Source organism: Melospiza melodia, chromosome 6 (genome assembly GCF_035770615.1).
Source record: "Melospiza melodia melodia isolate bMelMel2 chromosome 6, bMelMel2.pri, whole genome shotgun sequence".
Classification (NCBI taxonomy): Eukaryota; Metazoa; Chordata; class Aves; order Passeriformes; family Passerellidae; genus Melospiza; species Melospiza melodia.
This window is the reverse complement of record NC_086199.1, coordinates 67,198,700-67,224,634: the sequence shown is the minus strand read 5'-3', so window position 1 is coordinate 67,224,634 and position 25,935 is coordinate 67,198,700. Positions and strand designations below refer to the sequence as shown.

Below are 25,935 nucleotides of genomic sequence, written 5' to 3'. Positions count from 1 at the left end.
AACCAGGGTTTGGACAGCAAGCAGTCTGGAAATGTGCCTGAAAAATGCTCCAGTGTGGATTTGCTGCTCCCTGAGGGAAAGAAACTTCTGTGCACCGGTTGGACCATATTGAAACTGTCCAATGCTGTGACAGTACTTGATTACACAGCTGGGAAGGAGTTAGAAAAGGAAAAGCAGTATATCTTATTTTAAAAATTTAAATGAGATATGGTTTTGCTTCTGAACAAGCAGGAGTATACCATGGAATATATTACTCTCAGTCAAAGCTGGTAATGCAGCTCTAGATCATTCTTCTGAATATTATTTCTCAGGAAAGACTTCTTTCTGGAGTCAGCACCCCTTAATTTATCAAACATTAGGCAAAGAAGCATATCAGTGATATATATAATCTAATGACGAGTTGCAGTTTTAATAAATACATGTTTTGCTGATACTTCTTTTTACTGAAGAAAGAGAAAAAGTACAGGAAAAATCAGAATTTATATAATATTATAATAATATATTCTTTGTAATATCTTTGTGTTTCAGATTTTTTTTTTTGCTTGGTCTGAAAGCAAGTATTACAGTTGTAAGACCATGTGGTACATAAAATGGCAAAAATTGAGTGACTGACTGCTCAGTTCCTTTGGTTTTAACCAGAGAACAAAAAAACCAAATATTTTTATGCCATTTACAGGTCAAGGAAGTACCTTCTCCTTACTTTCATTTTCAGATCACTAGCAGCCTTCTTTGCCCATCCCACTTTGTCTTTCATTTGCAAGATTTTATCAGAAAAATACTCCTGCCATCTTCCCTTTTCCAAGCAAAACTGGAGCATACTAAACACCCTATGTTGACTCAAAGGAAAATTGTTGATACAATGGCAGAGTTCTGGCAGCTTCCCAGTGGCTTCCTGCACCTTGTTTCTTGCCGGGTCTCGTGCAGACTAGGGAGGAGGTACTGCCCTTGTCCACGTGTAATACATGTGAGATGTGCAAAGAATGCGCATCTCACATGCACAGTCAGGCATTTGAATGATGGCAGGCCCCTACATGATCAGATTTAAGTTTTATTTAAAGACTTGTCTTGTTGGGTTTGAATCTGCCTTCAGTGTCATCTGTGGGTACTACTCTCTTGGTTCTGTGTAACGCTTGGCTTCATTTCGTTAACAAAACTATGAACTTAGGAAGTACAGGGATCAAAAAATCTGATGCAATTAATAAATTTGAGGAAGGAGTTTGTGAGATAACTCATAAATATTCTCTTTTTTGTTATGATTCCATTATTTACTCTAGATTTTATCTGCTTTCTCCTTCAAGGGGCTCCTTTGTTTCTAAAATTCTTTTATTAGGAGTCTTGGAGACATGCAAAGCATGGCTTCAAGCTTTCCCAACCACTTTATGTCAGAGCTGCTTACCTGAGGTGGAGGTTTTGTAATTGGAGGAGCTTTTACATAAATGCATTTCTAGTTTTTGCTTTTTGTTATGTCTGCACAGACAAGAAAATGAACCTTGTGTTATTTGTGGTATGCTGCTTTGATGGTCATCTTATTCAAATATCTGTCCATTAGGGATGTTCATGCTACCCTAAAAGACATTTCACAGAAACAGCTCAAAATGCATAAAATTACCTTCTTTTTGCCAAAATGGTCCTAAAGAGCACCAGCCTAGTGATTCACATCTCTCAAGTAGTGAATCATGTGCTTTTTCTCTTGCAACAAATATTGGCTGTCGGTTACAGTCGCTGATCAACTTTCCTCTCTTTGCTGAAGAGAACTTTTATTTCATAATACAATACTATTTTTATAACACAATTTAAAAGAACCATAATTTAGGGATATTTTTAATATGCTTAGAGTCATCTTCTGGATATTAGCTGAGCCAGGTAACTGTTATCCAATATTTCTTTTCCATTTACCAGATTACTCTTCAGTTATTGTAGAGGTAGGCAACGATTACATTGCCATCTGAAGTATGAATACATTGCTTGACATACAGAGAAGTCCAGACATAATTTTCCAGGAGTCAGCATGAAAGTTATATACTTAAGTATGACTATTTATGTGTTTTAAGGGTATAAATGTTTTGAAATTCTACTGGCTTTTTATAGTCTGATTTCTTACCTTTTTCTGTTTGGGGTTTTTTTTTTTTTTTTTTGTTCCTCTTTCTTTTCACATCTAATATCAGCATGTATGATAGAGCAGCAGCTTTGAAAATTGTCAGTTCTTTAAGTAGGGCTCAGTCATTACAGGATCACCCAAGGCAAATTGAATCTTAAACTCTTCCAGGCAGTGAAGGAGGAATTTCTAGCAGAGGTAGATAAAATAAAAAATTCGGTCATAAATTTATACTGTGAAGGTCTCTTTTATTTGTTCCATATTCAGGTGATGATTTCAAATTACAGTAAACAATAGCATCTACAATACTCAGAGGACTAATGGCTTCCTTTATGAGGAAGGTCTGGAAGAGGATGACATAATTAACATAGAAAAATGACAAGTGAGAGGAGACTGTGTTTATTTTCTCTAAATGCATAAAAACACAAGTAAGTGCCAGAGCAGGAAGAATGCATTAAAATCTGGGGCTGGCAGAGAGGCAAATGGAGAAATTAGGCATGAATACGTTTTGATGGAGTATTTTAATTATTGTATAGCCTAGCTAGAAGAGAGCTAACTTTCTGGGAAAAGGGAGAATTATTAGCACAATGCTTGACAGCCTCTGATAGTTATGACTATATTTGCTTGCAGCAAGAATTTGGATCCAGTGACCTCTGAATTCTCAGATATATTTTTGTTGCTAATTTTTCTCCCTTTCTCAATATGCAATATTTTCTGTCTTCAGATGCCTATGTACTTTTCTGAGAGAAAAGGATTTTTTTTCTTTTTTTTTGCTTTAGTCAGTAGGTCTTGCCTAGGAGAACTGCAAAAGGAAGACTAAAATCATGAGTAAAAACAGCTGTTCTGCTGAGTGCTTTCATTGAAAATAGCAGAGCAGTTGGGACCAATTCAAAATGTGTCTCTTGATTCCAGGAGGGTCTTGGTAGGCAGGCTGTAGGCAAACGTAAAAGGTCTTTATAGTCCTCTGAGGGCTTGAACAACAGGGAATGATTTGAAAAGTGAATATGGTGAAACCTGTAAATGAGTGAATCTCTATTCCATATGGGCACTAGCGAGTATCAAATTTTAACAGCTTTCTTTCATTCTTCATGTTCAAGTTACATTAAGTAAAACTTTGAAACTGAAGCAATTAATAGTAGAAATGGATGTAACAAGCTGATACCATCTAAAAGTCTTGAATTTCAGAAGGGGTCAGTGTTTAAGGGCTATGCTGATAAGGTAAATCGCTGTAAAAAACTATTATGGTACAGCAAATCCATTATCCAGAACTGAAACATAACTCTTCCTCTGGGGTGATGTACGGCAGCAATTCAATAGCACACACAAACACTGGAGAGTAAAAAGAGATTAAAATGACAGGACTGTAACCGTATGGTCACCACTGCAGTAAGTATATAAAAGGGAAAAAAAACTTTCAGATGATGCAAGAATTTTTTCTTTACTTCTACTGGGAGAGGTTAAGAAGAAAAACTGAAGAAATCCTCAGAGAACCCTTTGTTCACAGGGCTGAATTATTTTACAAATGCTGAAATTCAAATCCCATCTGCTAATAATTCAGTTCAGAATACACTTGAAAAGGCCTCTGATGGGATGAACTTTTACAGCTAATTTGAGGCTTCATCAATAACTCTTTTGAGAGCTGTTGAATTGTTGGAATTTGAAGCAGAAAAGGACATTTTTGAGTGTCAGCAGTTCACATGGCTATGCTTGTTGGTATTTCCCTTGGAATGCTGGAATTTTGGAAGCTGTGTGTAAGAGCAGATCCTATATGGAGAAGATTTCATGTTTGGCCTTGCTCATGTTTATTAAACTTCAGCTAATTTGAAATCTGCTAAAAAAAAAGGGCCTTTAAATTCAGTGGTACCTAAGAATGACGTTTTTTCGTGGTTTTATCCAATTTGGGAAGGCAGAAAAAAAGACCAAGCAGATGTCACAAATCAAACAAAGGTCTTTCCATAGTAGTTTCTCTGTGATGAAAAAAGAAGAAAATCCTCTGTTTAGAATCTTGAAATGCTGGAACATGCTGAACAGGCTTGGTGCAGAGGAAGGAGATGCCCTCTGTTCATGCTCACAACATGAACTTCCTTTACTCACTTCCAGTTTTCTCTCTTTCATTAGATTCAGTAGATCTGTAATTGTCCTTCTTTTATGATGACTTTTGTGCTGGTGAAAGGGTATCAATTGACAACCCTGAAGATTAAAATCCTTTCTTGGAGATCATTTTGGAATATACAAATGCAACGGGGTTTTTGAAATTGTCAGTGCGCCTCAAGCCTCAACCATTGAAACCCTGTTTAAAAATTGGGTAAGCTCTGTCTCCACAACCTATTCGCAGAAGAGTTATTCTGTTAAAGCAGCATGCCATGATTATATTATTTAATTCTTCTAATACTACTTCACTCTGCTTGATAATTTGCACTGTTCTTTTGAGGGTTGAACGAAATTTAGCTTTTGAGCTTTCCGCAAGTCATACTTTGTTGTGGGCTCTATTGGTTTAAACAATAAAGACATGCACACATCCTTGGCCCTAGTAAATTTGTCTACAGCCATTCAAAGTGTTGAAACCAGTTCCAATTAAAAACATGCCTCTTGTTTTTATGTAATATTTATATAGCTCTTGTACTGGCTTGCATTGTAGTCAAATTTGCATCTTATGCTGAGCTCAAACAAGAAAATTCAAAGATACCAAATATCACTGGTAAAGCAGTGTTATGATGGAACTAATAGTGACTGACTGCTTAATTTCAACTAATTTTTTAGTTATTTTGAATGCAAACAGTTATAAAAAGTAATGGTTACAAAGCCAGACATGGCCCAGTATAGAAAGAATTGTGCTTAAAGATAATTTAGCCAGCTTTTAAGTGAAAAAATAAGATTTTTTTTCTCTAATTCTGAAATGTATTTTAGACTTTGAAAACAGTTTATACATAAAGTAGTACCTTCTTTTCTGCATTAATACTGTAGCCAGAGGGAAATGCCTTGAAAATTAATACTAATAAAACCACAATATTCAATTCCTTTACAAAAAAGAAAAAACAGCACAGTAGTAGCAGTTTGTAGTTTTTAGGCCAAATAATCTAATAGTCCATACTGCATTTCTGGAGAAGAAGGCATTTCTAAATAGAAAATATTTGCAGTGACATTGTTTACCTGAACACAAACTGAAACAAGCAATTAAAAAAAGCAACTTAAGTTTTGTTTAGTAACAAAACTGTTTCACCCTTTTAGAACTGGAACAGATTATAGTAAGACTCACTCTGTGTCTGTGTTTGTGCAGAAGGATAAAATCTGATTACACAGATGCAATTCTTGGGAAACAGAGGTTTTGTGGCCCCACTAAACACTGCACATTGCATTGAGGCATACCAGTGAATGGATGAACCAACTCTCCTGCTGCTCTACAGCAGCAGGTCTTCACTGGTCAAAATTGCAGTTTATTTGGAACTTTTTATAGTACTCATTATTTTGCAGGTGTCCAGCTCCAGCACTGAGATCTCTCTGAAATCTGTCCTAATTTAGCCAAACCAGAAAATTTGTCTTTGATGGTTGTTGTTTTGGTTTACTTCTTAACTATTGTTTCATTCTCTCACCAGATCAAATTTAGCCCAAGTTTCTGTGCTCAGTTTTAAGGAGCATGATACAATACTCGTGTCAGAAAGGGAAAATATATGCCCTGAGTTTTTGAGTTTGTGCTGTATTGCATGCTAAAAATGTGATCTGTTTGTGATGTGTTGCCTTCTATTCTACAAAAAGCAGCCCAGGTTACTTGTTTGTACATGTTTTTACTAGAAAGCAGAATAGGAGACACTGAACAACAAGAGAGGTAACATTCATATTTGCTGCAGTACATTTGTGATCAATTTGAAACATTTTGCACTTCATATAATATCTAAAGTTGTTAAAGTATCTTAATATCATAATTAATTTCATTTTCAAATAGCACAGTTGAGGTACTGTGATTCTGAGATGCTTGATAAGAGTTTGCATATGGAATGGATATCATCTTTGGTTGCTAATACTCTAGCATAAAATGAACAAATATGAATGAAAATATACTTTATTTGTTTGTTTGTTTTTATGTCTATCTAAGATTAAAGTAAAAATCAAGCCCAAAATCAAATGTAAGTTTCTCAGATGGAACTGCCTCAAAAATTGCTTACTGGACAATTTTTTTTATTCAGCACATATATAACTTTTAAAGAGAGCCTTTTAAAAAAATTCTAATACATCTACAGTCAATTAAGATGACCTATGGAAGGAAAATCAGGTTTTTTATGACCTTTTGACAAATGAAAAAAAAAAAACCACAAAACTCCACAGTTTTAAAGTAGTTTAATTGCTTAAAGATTGGTGGCTATGTAAATATTTGTCAATAATTTTTGAATGAAGGCAACTTCATGCTTTCCATCTTTTATCCAGCTCATGAATCCATTTCAAAATTAAAGCAGATTACTTTAAAAACTGTGTTTTCATCTCTCTAATTTTGAATTATAAGCAGATTAAAGAAGTATGAAATTTTTTCACACTCACATTAAAAAAGTCACATCTAATATTTGACATACCAATAAAAGTTTTTACAGATAGAGTTTATATGATGCACTATATAATGAGTCCATGGCAAGAAGTTTTTATTGTGCCATCTGGATTTTCTGTAACATTATTTTCTTTGACATATTTACGCAGGAGCTGGAAGCAGATCTCTTAACCTTTTTATCAATATATCAGTTCATTAGATATATGCTGAAATTAGGGAAAAGATGGGGACAAAAAAAGGAAAAAATCAGAGAGTAGTAGGTGCTGAATGACTCAGACTGAAATTAACACTTCTAATATGTTGAAAAGGAAGTAAAGACTTCTTTTGTAGCAAGATAAATTAAATGTAAACTACTTTTTCTTTTATTCTTCATACCCTATTGAACTTAAAGACATAGGCTATATGGCTGAAGAATTGACTTCTAATACTTCTCCGGTACTTGGTGATTTCAGATTAGAAACATTTAACTCTTAAACCTCTTAAGCTGTCCCAAATAAGAAAATATTAATTGTATTTCTCCTATTTGTTACAAGTAGTCTTCAATTATATTTGGAGAATGAAAACATGGAATAACTTGTCTTCAGTCTGGTTGCACTCAAGTCACACAGTGACACATACCAGATTAGCTCACCAACTAAAGTTTATGACCTCTGTTACACAACAAATGTAGGTATAATACTAAAATATTCCTACTAATTATAGAATTCTGTCTTGCTAATGATAATTCAACCTAAGATTCTGGTGATTTAATTTGTTAAGGACACACTTCCTAATCAGAACTAGAGAGACTTTCTTTGCCAGTGAAATCTGTAATTTTAACTGATACACTTGTAGGAAGCCCTTAGAGTTTCTAAAACAAGAAAATTTTTTATTTCAACACTTCCATAATAGCTGTTATCATCAGATAAAATAGGCAGAAACATTAGGGAGAGTGGTGTGTGTAGCACCAGCTTGATGCTTTTTAAATTTGCAGTGGAGGCTTGATTTAGTTGCCTAAATCTAGCCTCCAGCTGCCTTTCCAGATGGGCATGAGTCTCCCATAGATCCTGTTATATCTGCCAGACTCCTGACAATGTCTCACATAATCCTGGAGCATGACAAATAGCATTAGACGTTTATACTTAAGCAACAGATTGAGCCCTGTATGTTTAAATACCAAGAGTATATGTCATTAAGCTTTACTGAGGGACTTCAAGAAGCATTGTGGAAAAGTAAAGCTGAGCTGGGATCAGAAGAGACTCAGTAGTTTAGTTCATTGTGAGTCAGGATTTAACTGCGGGCCATCAAAGGAGACATTAGTATGTGTTCCATATGAAACTAATCTTTTCTTGACTCGGGTCAAATTCAGTATTCATTTGGAATAAGGATTTTAGCTATCCCAAATAATGTGTTCTAATGAGTCTATATAAAAAAACAAAACAAAAAACCAGAAAAAACCCAAACAGAATGAAAATACAAAAAGCAGAAGAGGAATATATCTCCACAATTTAATGATATTACTTCTTGTTTCTTTGCTATTTTAAAGTTTGGCTAATTCTACTCTGTTTCAAAGCACCCTGTGGTTTTTAAATGGATAGATATTTACATCTACCTACTAATCTAAAGGGCTGACAGTGTTCATCTGTGCTGTTAAACCACTGCGGTGTTCTGTCTCATAGTTGGCTGCACTTCAGTAGTAAATGGAATTAGTCTATAATAATAGAGTTGTGAAGTGCTTTGAGGTCTGTCAAGATGTATGATATCTTGTGACTGCATGCCAAATAGGTAAATACCTCAACCATTTTACACTCTTAAAAAAAGAGGAAAAAATATTAAACTATACATTGTCATTGTCATTATTATTATTTCCACTTTTTAACTTTACAGGAAACAAAAAACCTGAGGAAAAAGTGTTACACTGAGAATTTTCCAGTCACCTTTTTTTTAGAAATACAGAATAGGTATTCCTACAGCAATGAAATATATTCACCTGAATTTTTTTTAGGTTTCAGCTCCTAATTTTGTTACTTCTTTTAATGTTTAGGGAGATGAGGAATTAATGCAGCATTGTATGTCTTTGCATTGGAACTTCAGGAAATTTGTGTGTTTTTTTCACTCTTTTGTAGGAAGGAAATTCAACGCTTTTCACAAAACTAAGGAGAAGGAAAAAATAGTCTCTCTGTCTGATGTGTTTTAGTGACCTCAGTAGTGATATCATCCAAGAATAATTTAGGTTGAAGGGGCCTCTGGAGGTTGTTTTGTCTGCCTGCATACTTGAAGCAGAACCAGCTTATTTTGGATGAAGATGCACTTGAAACTTGTTTCGTTAAATTCTGAACATGTCCAAAAATGTAAATTCCCCAGCTTCTCTGGGCACCTGTTTCAGTATTTGATCACTGTCAGTGTGAAAGGGTTTTTCCTTATATGTAATTAGAATTTTCCTTCAAGCATCTTGTGTCTGTTGTCTCTCACCCCGGCACTGTGTACCTCCAGATTATTCTGGAGGGTCTGTCTTTACCTTCTCACTAAGTAGTTAACTGTGGCAATAAGATCCTACATTAGATTTCCTTTTTTTAGGAATAGAATTAAGCCAGTTACCTCAGCATCTTCTGGCACATTGGATTCTCCAGTACCCTAGGTGTATTGCTGACCCTTTGCTGAATTTATAGGAATGGTTTTCCATTCTGACGTGACAGTATCTTATACTTGGAATCTCAAAATTGAAGCACAGTATTGAAGATGTAGTCCCAAAGATACAGAATGGAGGGCAATAATCACTTGTCTTAACTCACTGATCACAAGCTCTATTGCTTAGTAGGATTTAGGTGACCTTTATAACAAGGACATATTGCTGTTATGCTTCTTCCTCTCCAGAGAGTCCTACTGCACAGGTTATTCTATTCTAAATGCAAGAAGTTTGCATTTTCCTTTATTAAATTTCACTTATGCAGTGCATGAATGCTGCAGCATGGGAATCTCACAGGAGGAATGAAAAGTTGACGTGCAGTCACAGACCTGTTATCTCAATGGAATCACAAAGTGGTAAAGGATAGGTTACAAAATTAGAGGGCTGCTTTGGATGCATACATGCTGCTGAGAGGATCAGGATGGGAAGGAAGAGGAGATGTGCTCTGTCCAGTTGGGAATCTGTAGCTATGTGTCAGGAAAGACAAGGAGCTGTTTGGGAACTTAAGAGCAAGGACGAGTTCAGCAAGTGTGGAATTTTGATGTGCATCTGCTATGGGCAATCTGATCAAGACGAAAAAGTAGATCAAGCCTGTTTCTGGAGAACTAGAGAAAGTGTCAGTATCACAAGCATTAATCTTTAGTGTGCACTTGAACATCTTCTGCAAAGACACCTTTAGAGTCCAAGGTCTCTTGCTGACCATGGAGGATGATCCAGTAGACCCGCTAGGGCCAAATAAGGCAGACATGGTCACACTTGTGGAGTCTTGGGAGAGCAGTAACCATGGAATTCTGGGTGTTTTAAGGTCTGGTAGCTCACCATGCTTGAATTGTGTGACAGTCAGACACTGAGAAAAGATGCTAACATGCTGTATGTTGGTACTAAGAGTTTACATTGGGAGCTTGATGACACTGTAGGTGAGTGCTGGAGATTGGTGTGGTCTGCTAGAGTGTGGATTGTCACTATTTTTTTTAATGAACTTTTTTGTGGGCTTTTATATGGTGGTTTTGCTTGTTTGTTTGTTTTGCATTTTTGGTTTTTTTTAGTTTTGTTTTTTAACGAAGAGGTACAAAAATGTCAGATAAATGGGGACAGAGGTATTTTGGGAAGGCTAGCCCCAAATAATTCATATTGAATTGTTCTCGCAGATTGCTTTGGAACTCTATTATTTATGAAGAGGGGAGAAGGAATCCTCCCCTCACCCAAACCTTTAAGGGAATATCCCTGTATTTGCTTCAAGGTGGATGATTGAGAAACACCTATTACATTTTGGTAATTCTTCATGAACAAAAAAAAAAAAAAAAAAAAAAAAAAAAAAAAAAGGCACAGTAATGTCAGGATTTAAAATTTCTTTTCAAGACAAACCAATATCAGAGAGATGGAATAACAAATAGAAGCAAATTACAGACAGAATTATTTTAAAATAGTGTGTAAAAGCTTAAATTTATAACAGAAGCAGTGAGGGCCTTTTTTTTCCTCAGGCTCTTATTTTATACTAAATATCTTCTTGTTTTGAAATAAACTTGCTTCTTTACCGAGTGATCTGAAAAAACAATTGACTTGGCAAAAGCAGGCTGATAAGATATTGTAGTGTCATCTTTATAATGCCAGAATATTGGAAAATAATCACAGATTGTTTTCCATTGTAAAATGAAGGATAAAGATGAAGTGGATTAATGTTGTTTCTAATGATGTACAATATAGTAATTGCAATTTTTATGGTATTTAGCTTTTGAACAATAATTTAATTCATTTGAAGAATCTACTATGAACTCGCATAAAATATTTCTTTTATGTTCAGACTCTAGCAGAGGGAATTCCTATGAACTGCCAAAGTAAGACTTGCATTAAGGTTGACAGAGTTTTAAGTACCTTCTGCCATGTAAAAAAATCCCTCATTTAAGGGCTTGTGGTATCTTCTGGGAATGCATTGATGAGGAATTGTTTGAAGAACAGTGGAATTAAACAGAAAAAAAAGCAATAAATATGCTCAGGGGTAACAGAAGTTTGCCTTCTGATACTAAGAGTGCTTAGTCCTTTTTACCTTGCTGGGATTTATGAAACAAGCATAAAAAATTACAAAATAAAAACAAAATTACTATTCAAACTGGTAGACAAACTCCAGTAGAATGGCATTGTGAATTATTAAATTTTCAGTCATATTCCAAAATGTATGTAACTTACTGGGAAATAAGTAAACAGGCTTCTCTACAGCCCAAAAAATTATGATTCATGGTAGTGGCAAGACTAAGTTGTAATACAGTCTAAAAAGGGAGGACAGCACCAGGTGTGTTTGAATAAATAGATTCCAGGTGGTATAATCTCCAAATATTGGATGCCACATGGAAGATAAATTTTTCATGAACTGCATCCCAGTATACAAGATAAGAGATGAAACATTTGCGCCAAGGTTAAAAATGCTCAAAAATAAGTGAAATGTCAAGTATATTTCTAGCTGCTATTTCAGTTAGCAAAAGCCATTTCAAAATCTCTTGACAAACATAAAGGAAAACATGTGTGTGTGAATTTTGAATACTCCCTTTTTTCCCAATTTCAATTTAAAATCCTGGTTGGGAAAAGATCTCAATAGCGCATGCACTACAGGTCACAATTTATCTGGAAACCTGAGATTAATGCAAAAACCCTAAAGACACTGCTAGCTACAAAGCCCGCAAGTGTCATCACTGGTTTGACATAACATATGTACATTTTTGATTACAAAATGCACATACAGAATTCAACAGGCATGTTTATCGATTTTGTTCGCCCCTGATTTGGAAATGACTAAGTACACAGTGTCTTTTCAGAGGGACAATTTGCATCAAGTAAATAGTTTTGAATGTCTGCAAATTCTTTTTTTCTGTAAATTTGGACTGAGGTTATGTTCGAAGCTGGCAATAACCCTACTGAGTGAAAGCTAGAGTGGGATCATATTCCTTTCTCTCAATCTTCTTGCTAAACCATATGGACTTTGGCTTCTCTATAGCTCTGAAAAGTGTCTTTCTGTCACCACTCTGGTTTCACTTGTAGAAGTTTATTTCGTACTTATTTCAGTAAATCCCACAATGATATGTTGAGATGCTTTTTTTTTTTTTCAATTCTTCAGTGCAAAGCATCTTGAGAAATGTAAACTGGTCATTCCAGCAGTGTCTCATAATTCCTGGTGGTAGCAACAGTTTCAATGCACCAGAGAGAAAACAAAACACAGGATTTCTCCTGCTCCTTCAAGTAAATAACAACATTTAAATTTTGCTTTGGTGGCCCAAAAGTGTTATCTGCTGTGCTGGCATCATTACAGAAAAATGTTTAGGAAAGAAAGAGGCAGCTGAGGGTGTGGGAGCATCTTACTGGAGACACACTCATGGAACCAGGCACCACATTGGGTAGCAACAGCCTTTGAAGGGCTGTGGCTGCAGCAAGGATGCTAAGAAAGAGCTGTAGGAAAACCTGAAGGAGCAGAGAACATTTGAGAAAAGGGACAAAAAGCAAAGTGTGGGAGAGTAAAGCAGGAAGAACAGCAAAGCGTTTGAGACAAACTTCTGCGTACATGACCCTGACATCCAAGTGTTTGCTTGACAGTATTTTTTTCTGCCCCATGCCTCACTTGCTTCACTGCGTTAATTAGCAGTAAATTAAACCAAGTAGAAATTCCCCAGTTTGAGATTGATTGTTACATGTACACATAAGGCTGAAAAAGGAGATTGCATACATAGCACTAAAATAAACCCACAGTGACTGAGAACCTGAAGAGATTAATTTTTAAAGCTAAGCCTAATGTTAGGTACCAGTTGTTTTCTTAGAACACCGGTATTTTAGCTTTTCAGCCTGAGAAAGCAAATATTTGCAGCCAACCATATTTTTGGTAAAGTATGAGATTGTTTCTACTACCTCCCTCATACTCTTAAATATTCTCTCACATAATTGGCTTTTCATGTGAAGGATAAGCAGGAGGTAGTGCTGACATTATTCCCTTGGGATTTAATAAAGTTCTAAGCATTTGCTTTGTTTGAAAATAATTAGAAATTAAGGAAAAACATTTCCAAAAGCAAATGTAAATGTTTTTGTTGCATTTTCGCTGTCAGTATGCATTTAAATAAGACACTTCCCCCATATGCACCCACATACAGAAACTATAGGAACACCCATTTGGATTCTCACTCTCTGCACTGCAAATGTCTCTTCATCCTTAAATTTTATATTTAGTTATATAGTTAAAACCAGTTAGGACTGCTGCTTTTAATAGTTTAATAGTTATTAAAACCGCTAATTTTAATATGCCACTCAGATGGATAATTAGGTTCCCATGTATTTTGAGGCATGTTGCCCTAGGGTTTTCTTTCTTTGTGGAGTTTAGTGGTCATAGATTTTTAGGCAAATCAATTTTTTGTAGAGTTTTGAGGGAAGCAGTCTGTTGCAGTCTTTCACAGTCAAAGGAAATACATGCCCCACCCCCACCACACCCTCAGCTTCTGGAAAAAAGTTTGAAGATTTGCATTCTTCCTTCAATGTGATTTAAGATCTATGAGATCAGCCACCTGGATTGATTAAACTTGGTGATGACGTTTTCTTTATCACAGTAAACATATTCTGTAGGAGTACCCTATGAATGCATTTATGGAATCCTGACATCATTGTATTCATCTCAAATAAAACCAAAAAACCAACAACCAAGCAACTAAAAAAAAAAAAAAAAAAAAAAAAAAAAAAAAAAAAAAAACAACAAACAACAAAACACCAAAAATAAAACCCAAAAAAAACAAAGAAAATCAAACCCAGATCTCAAAAACCCCATGAACATCATGGAATGGTTTGGGTTTGGAGGGACCTTAAAGGTTATTTAGTAAGGATGACGTTTAGAAGGTAAAGAGGAGCACACGTGTAGAATCAAACAATTTGGAGTCACCAAGATAAAATACTATTGTGCCTTCCCTTGGTGTATTCTAGGGTAGTGTTAATTTTCCTAACAGATTGTTGGATAGATTAAAAATACAAAAATTAATACAATTATTTCCTCTCCCGTAAGCCATTTTCTTTGGTTTTAAACAAAATTTTATAAGAAATAACCCTTATTTCAAACTGATACCCTGTGCTTTCTATGAAAAATGCATACCTATTGCCTCTAAATTTAATTTCCTCTATGTAATTGCACACAAACTATCACTTTACCTCAAGTTTACTTCGTGCTTTTACTATAGGACATAAAATATGAGTTCGAAGCAGGGAAAATCTTACTGCCTCCCATGCTGTCACTACTGTTTTTACTACCAGCTTCTCTGACATTTCAGTACCAATCTTATGTGTGATGCTAGGACTACAGAAACTCTAGTGAGCAAGAGTCAACAGAAATCCTTGGGTTATGTGGGGTAAATGGGGAGTTAAAATATTCCAGCAGTGAAAAACCTGTGATTCTGGTATTTCTTTCACTGAACATCATCTCCACTGTTTTTTGCAGCCTCCTCTAATCAGTGCTGTCCTTCTGTTGTTCAGCCTGGAAATCTATGCACTATGGAAGATGGTATGTTGTGTATGAACTCAAAGTGTGAGGTGTGTATTGGAATGGTGTAAAAGATAGGTCACAAGATTTCAAGCTGAAATAAAGGAGATGCTGTCCAAGGAGAAGTCTTGCCAACCTGCCAAGAGGCATGCTAAATGGGAATGTGTTATAGAATATGACTGAGATGCAAGGTGCATTTTAAACTTAGCAAATAGTGCAAAGCATATCGAGAAACAGACTCTCTGTTGTTGATAAAAATATTTTCTCTCTCTTATGTTTTATACAATTGTTTTAAAAAATTATTTCTATTATAGATCCTGAAATATATATAAAAGCACATCATAAAAATATTATTTAATTTTTTTGCTGACTAAACATACAGGTGTACCAAAATTTGTGGTTTGCCTTCTTTTCACCCATTAATATCATTCCCACTGGATCTCTTCTACTCCATTATCTGAAAGTTATTTTGATAATCAACTCTATAAATACATCTTTGCAGAGTTACATGCTTATTTTAGCCACAGGTTAGCCACTGTGGAGAACACAGCAATAATAGGAGTGTTTTTTTACTGCTTCCTTTTCAGTTCAATGTTATATATATCATAAATTTATCAAGTTGAATGAGCACTGATTAGCTGCACCTTATAGGCCTTGTACTGCTAGTAGATAGAGAGGATTTTCCCTGGAGATAATTTTGTAGAGAAAAGGGATCTGAGATCTGTTTGGACATTGACCATAAAATTCCTGCATGAGTGATTCTCAATTTTGCTAAAGGTTTTGTTTTCCTTTAGGGAAAAAAAGTCCCAACAACATAGCAGCATATCAGGTAAAACTAAAATTCTAATCAGAGATTCATTGCATATATTGTAGATGTGTGATTCGGGAGGGGTTTAGCAATCCAGCTGAAATGGGCAGCAAGTGTTCGGAATTTGGCAGCTCTGTCATTTCCTACTGCTTAATCTGTTCATTTTAGTGTCAAAAGGAGTTACAAGATAGACCAATCACCAGAGTGACATTAAGAAAATCTGTTCTTTTCATTGCTCTGCCTGATGTTTTAGCAGGTGAATTGTGCCGAATATTATTACACTGATTAGAGTAAGCATTAGGGTCATTGGAGGGTCAAGTTTTCCTTCTTTGACTGAATGTGAAACACTGCTTTTAGAACCCTCCAAATGGCCTAACACCTCCCTCACTTATCTCTTACAAAAAAAGCGTATTTGACAGAAAATGCAATCTCTCCTTCTTTCTCAAAGGACACAGTGGAGGTGCAATGGAATAGAGGCCTATCATCCTGCTGAATTTCTCTGTTTGGGAAGGTGGTGATAATGTCTCTAAGTGGCTTCAATAATATACTTCTTTCTCCTCACTCTCCCTGGGAAAACCATTTGAGATTATTCTGCTCTAGAAGAGAGCAGAAGCAGCTAGGGCTTGAAATAGCTCTGAAGGATTTGAGTCTAGTTGCATAAATCCTGTAGAAGCAAAATACCTTCTGATCTCTTAAACTTTACTGAATCTGCAAAACTAGACTGCGACTCAAGTGTATCTTGACTTTAAGACTTTGTTTACGTTTGAAATAATTGTAGAAGATGGGTCTGTGAGAGAAAGATATTGATGAGAAAATTCAAGATAAAGGTCTAGTTGCTTCATTTTAGATGATTTTTGGTGTTATAATAGTAAGTGGCATATGGTTATATGGTAATTTAAAAAAAAAATTGTCTCTACTTTACCCAAAAAGTGAAAGATTTGTAAAAAGATAAACGAAGACCTTAAACATCCAGCTTAAATATATAACAAAGCTAACTAACTATTGCTGCTTTACCATACCTGGTCTTGGTCAAATCGCTGAGCCTTCTTCCTCCATTTTTCTATATATCTTACTGCTTAAGGATGTCAATTTTCATACATTACATCAGACAATCATGCCAGTGATAACTTCTGAGATTACCTATTGTTTCACTTAGACAAGCATGTAAGAAATGATGTATTTGTAGTTTGTGTAGTCTCACACAGTTCAACAGAAAATCAAACGCTGACTAGTCAGCACAGGTTTAATATATTTATGAAGATATAACAGCATGTATTTGATATTCTCAGTTGCCAAACTGTTCAGAAGCCCAAATTGGACATATCCTGCCTCAGAATTTAGATATGGGAGAGGCTTGTGAAGGAATTTATGTAGTTCCACTTGGAGTAAGAAGTGATTTTAGAGAAATTACATGTTTTAGGCATTAATTTCAAACAAAAATACAGAAATTTTGATAAATATGTCACCAGAAAATTTTTCATCTCCATGAGTATTTGAAAGAGATAATTTGCATTAAAAAGTCCCTTCTGTCTGAGATAAAATGTTACAGCATAAATACCATGGATCTGTCTTTAAACTCTTGAGGGTCCTCTAGTTATGAGCTATTATCTTCAACCTATTTATTTATTAAATCATATCTTGAACTAAAATACAAATTTCTATATTTCCTAATTCTCACTTTCCTTTTGAAAAAAAAAAAAACAAAACAACTTATGTTCAATAAATGTTCAATCCCCATATATATATTTTAATAGTGCTGGGATTGCTACTTTTAGTTGCATTACAGGTATTTGCGTCTACTATAAAACCTAATCTAAGAAACTTTTTTAATATCGTTAATAAAACCCTTTTAGATATTTCTTATCTTTGTGTGTCTTTGTAATAATTTCTGATCTCCCTTTCATCAGTGTGTGCCATCTTTACCACTACAATTTTGACTCTGTCCGCTGTAGTATGTCACCTTTCTTGTATTTATCAAAATTGACACTCGTCAAGAAATGCTGGTAGTTCTCACTGTCTCTTTCAAAGGGGTGTTATGCTCTCTATGGGGAGTCTAGCTCAGAGATGGAAAATAAATCTTCAATTTTTCTGCTATTCTTAGAAAGTTTTCTTCTTAAGAAGTATGACAGCAGGAACTTTTGCCACTAATGTTTTGAAATAATATATATTAAGATGTTATCAGTTAGGATGCCATGATATACGTACATGTTATCCACCAGAAATTAGTAAATAATGCTATCCAGAGTTAAAGAGGAAAGTTAAAAATAGGTGAAATATGCATGCTAAAAAAAAATCCATACATGGAAATGTAGTACAATGTGCTTAACTTGTTCTATGAAACTTGCCTCTTTTCAAGTGTTGTGAGCTAAAAATATGTCTTATTGTATCTTCATTCAAATACAGTGAAAAAAAAAGCAATTTTTACTTTCCAGAGGGTACCTTGATAGGACAGCCCATCATCAAGAACCTGGCTGTACCTGACAGGGACACGGGACATGTTCATGGTGGCTAAGGAGGCCCTCTTTTCCACAGCTGGAATTCAGTTTTGAGTGGCAGTGTGTCTGATGCTGAAAAACATGGCCTGACATGCTACATTTGTCACTCTTGTTCTAATTTTTCTCTGTGGTAATATGACTGTTAAGGAAAAGAGGGTTTTCTAAGTATAATGAATATACTCTCTGGTTAGTTGTTTTCATGGATAGAAGATATTTTCTGTGATAGAAGCTGATGGATTCCTATTGAATGTATCCCATAAATGAAAGCAACGCATTACTTTAGATAGCACATGAATCTATGCATTAGAAAATACATATAAGAGAATATCAACAGAGTACCTTTTGTGCCTTCTACCTGAAACTGTTTGCTTTGTAGCAATGTTTAGAAGTTGCTCAATACTGCACACTGTTAACAATGATACAGTACCAGGGGCTCATGGCCTGTTATCAGAACTGATCACAGTACAGAGAGAGCTCATGCTTTGCCTGAAGGTCTTGCAAGATGAACTACTTGCTATTCTTCTATGTTTCAGTGAATGTGCTAAACAAGAGTGTACACTAGAGAAAACAAATGCTATCTTCCTGGTCTCAATGGCTAATCTGATAGAAATTAAAGATGAGGATCATTGTATTGTGTTTCAGTGGCAACTTTTGAGGTTGGAGAGTACAGGGGCAGCTTCAGTAAAAAGCTGCTGGAACCTTTAGAGCCACTGACTAAAGCTGAGCCCATCAGCAATAGTAATAGCACCCCTGTGATACCTTATTCAAAAATAGGTAGAGAAATCCCTGTTGCAGAACAGCAGCCAGAGTGAGACTAATGTGAGGAAAAACAGCCCTGCAGACACCAAGGTCAGTGCAGGAAGAGAGGCAGGAGTTGTTCCAGATTCCAGAGCAGAGATTCCCCTGCAGCCTGTGCTGAGCCAGGCTGTGCCCCTGCAGCCCATGAGGGTCCATGGTGAAGCAAATATTTACTTTCAGTCCATGGAGGAACCTATGCTGGAAGAGGTGGATGTCCAAAGGAGGCTGTTACTCCGTGGGAAGCCCACACTTCAGTGCAGTCTCCTGGCAGGACCTGTGGATTTGTGGGAGACCCACACTGGAGCAGGCTCCTGCAGGATTTGTGACTCCACAGGGAACTCAGGCTGGAGCAGCCTGGTCCTGAAGGACTGCTCCCATTCCTGGGGAGAAAAACCTTGTTAGAGCAGTTCATGAGCTACAGCCTGTGGGAAGGAGTCATGTAGAAGTTCATGGAGAATTGTATCCAATGGGATGTACCCCGTGCAGAAGCAGGGGAAGAGTGTGAGTCCTCCCTCTGAGGAGAAAGGATGAGGGGAGATGTGATGAACTGACTGAAATCCCCCTTCTCTGTGCCATTGTCATGGGAAGATGGAGAGAAAATTGTGGGAGTGAGACTGAGCCCAGGAACAAGCAGGGAGTGAGAGGAAGTTGTTTGAAGGTTTAGTTTTTATTTCTCATTATCTTGCAGTGACTTTATTGGCAATAAATTAAATTTATTCTCTGAGGTGAGTCTGTCTTTCCCATGATGGTAATTGTGAGTGATCTCCCTTACACTTAGCTTGACTCATGAGTCTTTTGTTATATTTACTGTCCCCTGTCCAGGTGAGGAAGGGGAGTGATAGAAAAGCTTGTTGGGCACCTGTCATGCAGTCAGGGTCATCCCACCACTGCCATTTAGAGTTTAAAAATAGGTAAAGAAGATGAGACCACCTTGACACCAATGTTTTCCTATTATTGTATATAGGTGTGAAATCTCAAGGTTACTTTAAAGAATTAATGTGTTGTAGTTATTTCACTCATGCACCCTAACTCATCACACTAGAGGAAACCTTGGTGATAAAGAATGACCCCTCACAACAAATCGTATCTAGGAGGCTAGATCAAACACCAAAATGTGAGTTTCCACAAGTTGCTGCTCTAAACAGCGATTGAAATACTTCAGGGACTCATAGCTGACAACCCAATGTTCAAGAAAGATGATGAATGAAAAGATGGATAATTGCAAGGAAAACATCTGACAGTTTAATTTAGTTAAAATTCTAGCTACAGTTATTTGGAAGGATTGATTTTATTTTGCTTTGCAAGGGACCAAGTAGGAGGCAAGGAGCAAGTGCAGGAGGCAGCTCAGTAAAAGAACACCTATTTTGACCTGTGATACTGACTGGACCATGCATTTTACAAAGAAAATTTACTATACTATCTGTGTAACACAGCAATTGTTACCTCTGCTGAAGGTTGATTTTGGATTCAGATTTGATTTAGATTTTTACAGCCAATATGATTTATGTCTTCTGGATATACTTGGATGTCTGTACTTCCTTAAAATAACACTATATACAAATATGAATTCACATAACTCTTTACTTGCTCATTCTAAAATGGATTGAATCATTCAGGATCTGATTTAGTATCTTTGTCTAGCATAGTAAATTGTGTTATCCCAGGAGGGATTGAGTGTGAACATTCCTATTGTGTATTTTGCTATTTAGAGGCCAGTGTAGTTGCTCCTAGAGTGGGAGAACTCTTTGAAATGGTGCTGGTTTTGCTCTCTTTTGTCCTTTGCAAAGCATTATTCTGAGGTAAACTCATGTGAACATCCAGCTGTTTCATGGGGCAGAAACTTTTGCAGGCATGGTTCAGTGCTTTGGATAGGTTTCCACTGAATACTTTTGTAAGGTAATGTTACTGCTCTTCATTACTGGGGGTGTCTCACTGTTTTCATTACTTGTAGAAGAAGCTCTGTTTCTTTCCTCTTGTAATGCTGTCAAATACTTAGCAGGGATATTACTGAAAATAAATCAATAGCAATAGTGCACTAATGCAAGTGCTTCTCTTTCATGAGAAATGGAGAACAGCAAGGTTGGCAGGGAAGGTTATAGGCAGCCATACCTCATACGTATCTCAATGGATTTTGTACACAAACTCTGTATTTAATATTTCAGCCCATTAGCTGTTATTATTGGACTAAGTGAATCTAAAATAAAATAAAGCTGAAATCCTGAATTTCTTACACTATTTTCAGAGAGTGATGAAGTGAAACCGTTACTTAAAAGCCCTACTTTTTTTTTTAGGGGACAAAGTTGTTGAAAGAAATGTATACTTTTCAGAATTAATAGTATAATTTCATTAGAAATGAGGAGCCTTTTGTAAGAGAGCAGAGGAAGAGAGAGGAAAAACTTACACTGTTGAGGATTCCAAATTTCGCTTTTTGTCTGAGACTGCTGAAAATGATGTATAGTCAAATAAAAATTACCATTTAAATAAGATTTTAAACACCAGAAAATGATGTACAAAATGTACAGAAGGATACGAGAAGGTCCTCCAGCTCATCTTTGGACATTTCTATGTCCTTGTCCTGCAGAAGACAACATCTGCAGTGTACACTTCCTGAAATGTAATCTAACTGAATTTTACAACATTACTGATCCATTGGTGATGTGTTCTAATGCTTGCTTGTAGAAATTACCCTAAAATGTGCTTTGTGATAATTGCATAATATTTCTTTTTGAGCTACTCAGAATGCTTAATGGAGAGTAGTTTAATCTCTTTACAGTGGTCTTTTACATCCCTCAGTTTTGTCTTCTTTAAACTGAATAACAGCTATTTGTTTCATTTGCTGTCACATTTATTTTTATTTGCTGTCACAAAGTACAGATTCAAGATCACTGTTTGCTGTCTAGAAGTGTGACTTCCCATTACAGAGATAATTTTGAATTGAAACTTTCCAGGGCAGAGTAGTCTAAAAATACAATTTCCTTTGTATCACGGACAATTTCTAGTCTACGCTTTAAGGTTTAGTAATTACTTTTTTCATTAAGCCTGCTTATTCTGACTTGAGGTCACTTTCTGACCAGCAATATTCCATTTTCCATTGATCTTTACAGGTCAGTAAGTTCAGTTACAATTATTTAACCATAAGAAATCCGTTTTCTCGTCTGTTGGTACATCTGGATAAGATTAGGTTTTATGCTCAGAAATGTGATGAAAATCTCAATAGTTCGTCTACATGTGAGATTTTAAGCTTACTATCCATGAAGTATTTCAGTTAGCAGGAACTGTTTGCTTAAAGGGCCACATTGCTGCAGTGAATGCTGGCTCTGTGCTGAGCCTTTCGGCGCAGTCTGTGAGGCGGATCGTCTTACAGCACTTCACCTGAAACACCTTCACTCACTGACTTACAGATGTTTTTCCTTGAACGTGCTGAGAGTATCAACCTGCCTGTTGCTTTTCATAACGTGTTTTTTTTTTTTTTTTTGGTTGTCTTGATCTCGTCATTGTCTTTCATGTAGCACGTCAGTAAATGGGATGAAGTTCAAGTTCTTTCTTTGAAACCCATTGACTCAGTCTCCTCAAATAACACTAAGAATAAAACTAAGGCCTGTCTGTAATTAAACTTTTTAGCCTCCTGTACTAGAGACATTAGATTTTGCTTTACTCTTTATGCTTGTGGACTCTCATATACATAATGTAGGTCCCCTGCATATCAACTATAAACAACAGCACAGATTCTCAGTTTTAGGATAAGGTTGTTCATTCATTTTGCTTTGTCTGTGTTTGTAAATGGATTATTCTCCCAGTGTGGCATTTTAAGGAGTTATCAAACATGTGTGGAATTTGGTAAATGAAATAAATTTTGAGAATTTATTTCTTTTATAATTTTCAAAGTTGGAACATGACTTTTGCAGCATTTTATATTTTCTTAATGTTATTCACTGGTAGTTATTTCCTGGAATACAAACACTACAAAATGAGGGTTTTGCCCCCATTTAGATAAAATTCATATTCATTTCCAGGTTTGGTTTGTTGTTTTTTATTTTTTTTTACATGTTGTTTTGTTAGTTCAAACAGATCCATACACATAGATTAATACCTAAAACCATCACTGAATCATGTTTATGATTTTTATATTTTTTTACACGTGCATTGACGTAAATAAGAGTCATTATGTGTTTACTACTTGTGAAAGTCCAGATGGTTTTGATGCTAAGGACCCTGAGTGCCCATATGTGGCTAAATAAACAAATGTGTGTTGATTTTCAATGCTTCCACACAACAAACATTCTTACTGACTAGAAGAAAAGGCCAAAATGCCAACCAGAACTTCTAGAATACCTGCTACCTTTGTTTGTTTACAGTTTCAAGTGTTTAAAAACTGTGCATCCACAAAAAAAAAATAGAGATCTATCATAGTACTAGGATTGACATATTTTCCTTTTTCACTTCTCAAGTTCTTGCAGAATTCTGTTCAATTTTTTTAAATGGCAAGAGAACTAATAAAGCTTGCTCTTCTGTTAGAGAAACTTTAATTATAGTGCTTGCAGGTGAGAAGAGAGGCAGTAGGTCATGTCTTTATTAAAACATATCTAATTAAGTAATCTGGATAAAGCTTTCCCTTCTTACAATATGTCACATTTTTGATAAAATTCTGACAGCTGATTGGGCTGGAGTTAAAGAGTAAGTTTCGGGTCAACCAGTGCGCTCAGATGTGGCTTTCCCATTGAAGCCACACTCAGCCAAGGCACCAGGAGTCAGTTTTAATGAGGCTGGAACTGCCTCTGAAGGAGACAGATCATGAATTAGTCATAGAAGAAGAAGGAGACATAAAGGTACATACAGAGGATCTAAAGCAGTTTAGCCAAACAAAGAAAGGTGATTTCCTACTGATGGCCCTCACAAGTCCCTCAAAATGAAAGTAACAAATGGCAGAGGCATTGTCACTAGGTTGTGATGACATTTCTTTAGAAGCTGATTGTTGTCAAGGATATAACTCTAAAGAAGAATCAGAGAAGGGCTTTTCTGAATTTTGGTTGACATCTCCTATTTATCCTTGTGCATGGCAGACTGCTTCAAATGGTGGCAAGATTTGTCTCATCCCATAACTGTGATATCCATTTTGTGTTTACGGCTACATGAGCAAATGATGATGTCAAAGTAGTGAATTTTGATGGAAAATCTGAAGTCTGATTTAATGGTAATTAAAATTAAACCTTGAAAGAAGATCTTTTCATAAAAACTGGCTTATCAGTGGAGGGGCTGACATTTCTGTGATTTGTTTCCTACTTCATATTCTGGAGTGTGTCGCCTAATGTTAGTAAATTTATCCTCATAATGAAGTTATGATTTAATAAAATACTATTGCATCTGTTTACTTAGAAATAACTGAGGCAAAACTTGAGTGGACAGGCCTTAAAGGTATATTTATTTTATTATTTATGATTATTTTTTTATTGCATTATAACTACTAGTCTCTTAGACCTTTTGAAAACCCAGTATTTAGAGTAGATATATTCAGCAGCTGAATTATATTGATGTTGCTCTGTAATGTTCAACCTCCAAACTCAGCAAAATTATTGCAGAAGCAAATTACAGTTTTAGTATGGAGAGGATTTGAGGAAACTGAGACCCCCTGTCATGAAGTTGCTTGCTTAAGGTTGCATGAGTAGTCCAAAATAGAGGAGATTTAGGAGTGGACCACAAGAACAAGACCATCCTTCCTCCTTGTAAGTAATGGATCTCAGTAAAAATATATCTGTCTTGTTGGTGGTTTTAGATAAGAAAATGGAATTATCACAAATACACTTTTTTCAGAAAGCTGAGAAAATATAAATCTTGATATTCTTTTTCTGCATATGCTGTCATTATAAAAGCTATGCCAGTTAGAGTTGTTTTAGCTAATTTATTGGTTTGATGCATCATAAGTAACTCAGTAGTTTTATTCACTATATGCAGAAATACTTGTGTTATTCTCAACTTTTCCAGCACAGCTACTACTTGCAATTCTGCAAACCTTAACTACTGTGAGTGGTTCCAGCTAAGTCAATTAGTTTAATGAAGCTAACTTAGAGTAATAGGAATTAAGTCACTGCTGAAAACTAAGCTACAGTAAACTATGTTCTTTGTGATAATTTATGCAAAAAACCACTTTTGATTCTAGGATACAGTGGCAAAATATTCCAGTAATAAAACATGTCAGAACATATATTAAACTGTTTCAAGAACTGCTTCCTGGCATAAGATAGCATTTTATTCTTTTGATGTTATTTGAGTATGCAGAACATTACAGTCTGTGCTCAACTGAATTAGCACAATTGAACATTCTCACCATTTAAAGCCTTTAAAACCCTGAATCAGATCCTAAAAACCTCCATTTTCTTATTTTCTGAATTTTGTGATTGTTTTGGTTGTTTGGCTGTTTGGTTTTTTAGGGGGAATTCTTTGTAAGTGTTTGGTGCTTTTTATTTTCTTTCATCTTTTATACATGCAGCATTAAAATCTGGTTACTGAGAAAAGCATGAAAATTATAATTTTGCAAAACACGTTCATTCTTGGAGTAGTGTTTTAAAGATAAACCCAGCATAACAAAATATGCTAAGACAATAAGACTTGCCAGCATTACTAATGATGTAAAGCTCTTTTCAAATAGTCTTCCTTCTCCAAAATGATTGGTGAATTTGGTCATTATATCTAATTAATTTTCATTTTAATGAAAGGCAAATGATATATTAGCATTTGTGAGCCTTTCTGTGTCAGCGTTAATTTTAAGAAAGCAGTCTCAAAGCAGTTTTCTAATAAAATTTGTGTAGACTGAAAGCACAATCAAGGGTGGCATGAACCAGTTTCTTAGGGGCGCAGGGCTCCAAGGCTACAGACCTCCCTAAGACAAGGAATATTTCCAGTCCATACTGCTGTTCTGATTTACTTAAAATATATTCGAATGTCTTGACTTTTCTTCTGGCTACCAACATGTGTCCACAGAGATAAGCCCCTTCCATTTCTAAGACAAATATATACCCATCAAGAAACCCCAGGATACATGATCGTATTCA

The 25,935-nt window shown here is 35.7% G+C and overlaps 1 protein-coding gene across 10 annotated transcripts in view; it reads left to right on the top strand.

The window, feature by feature from the left end:
* LRRC4C (leucine rich repeat containing 4C) overlaps positions 1–25,935 on the top strand; it is a 483,436-nt gene that overhangs the window by 216,605 nt on the left and 240,896 nt on the right. Inside the window, exon 3 of one of the 10 annotated variants that reach the window (XM_063158808.1) lies at positions 14,747–14,809. The exons of the other annotated variants lie outside the window; for them this stretch is intronic. The gene's annotated coding sequence lies outside the window, so the exon portion shown is untranslated. The remainder of the gene's footprint in view (positions 1–14,746; positions 14,810–25,935) is intronic. 10 annotated transcript variants of the gene reach the window in all.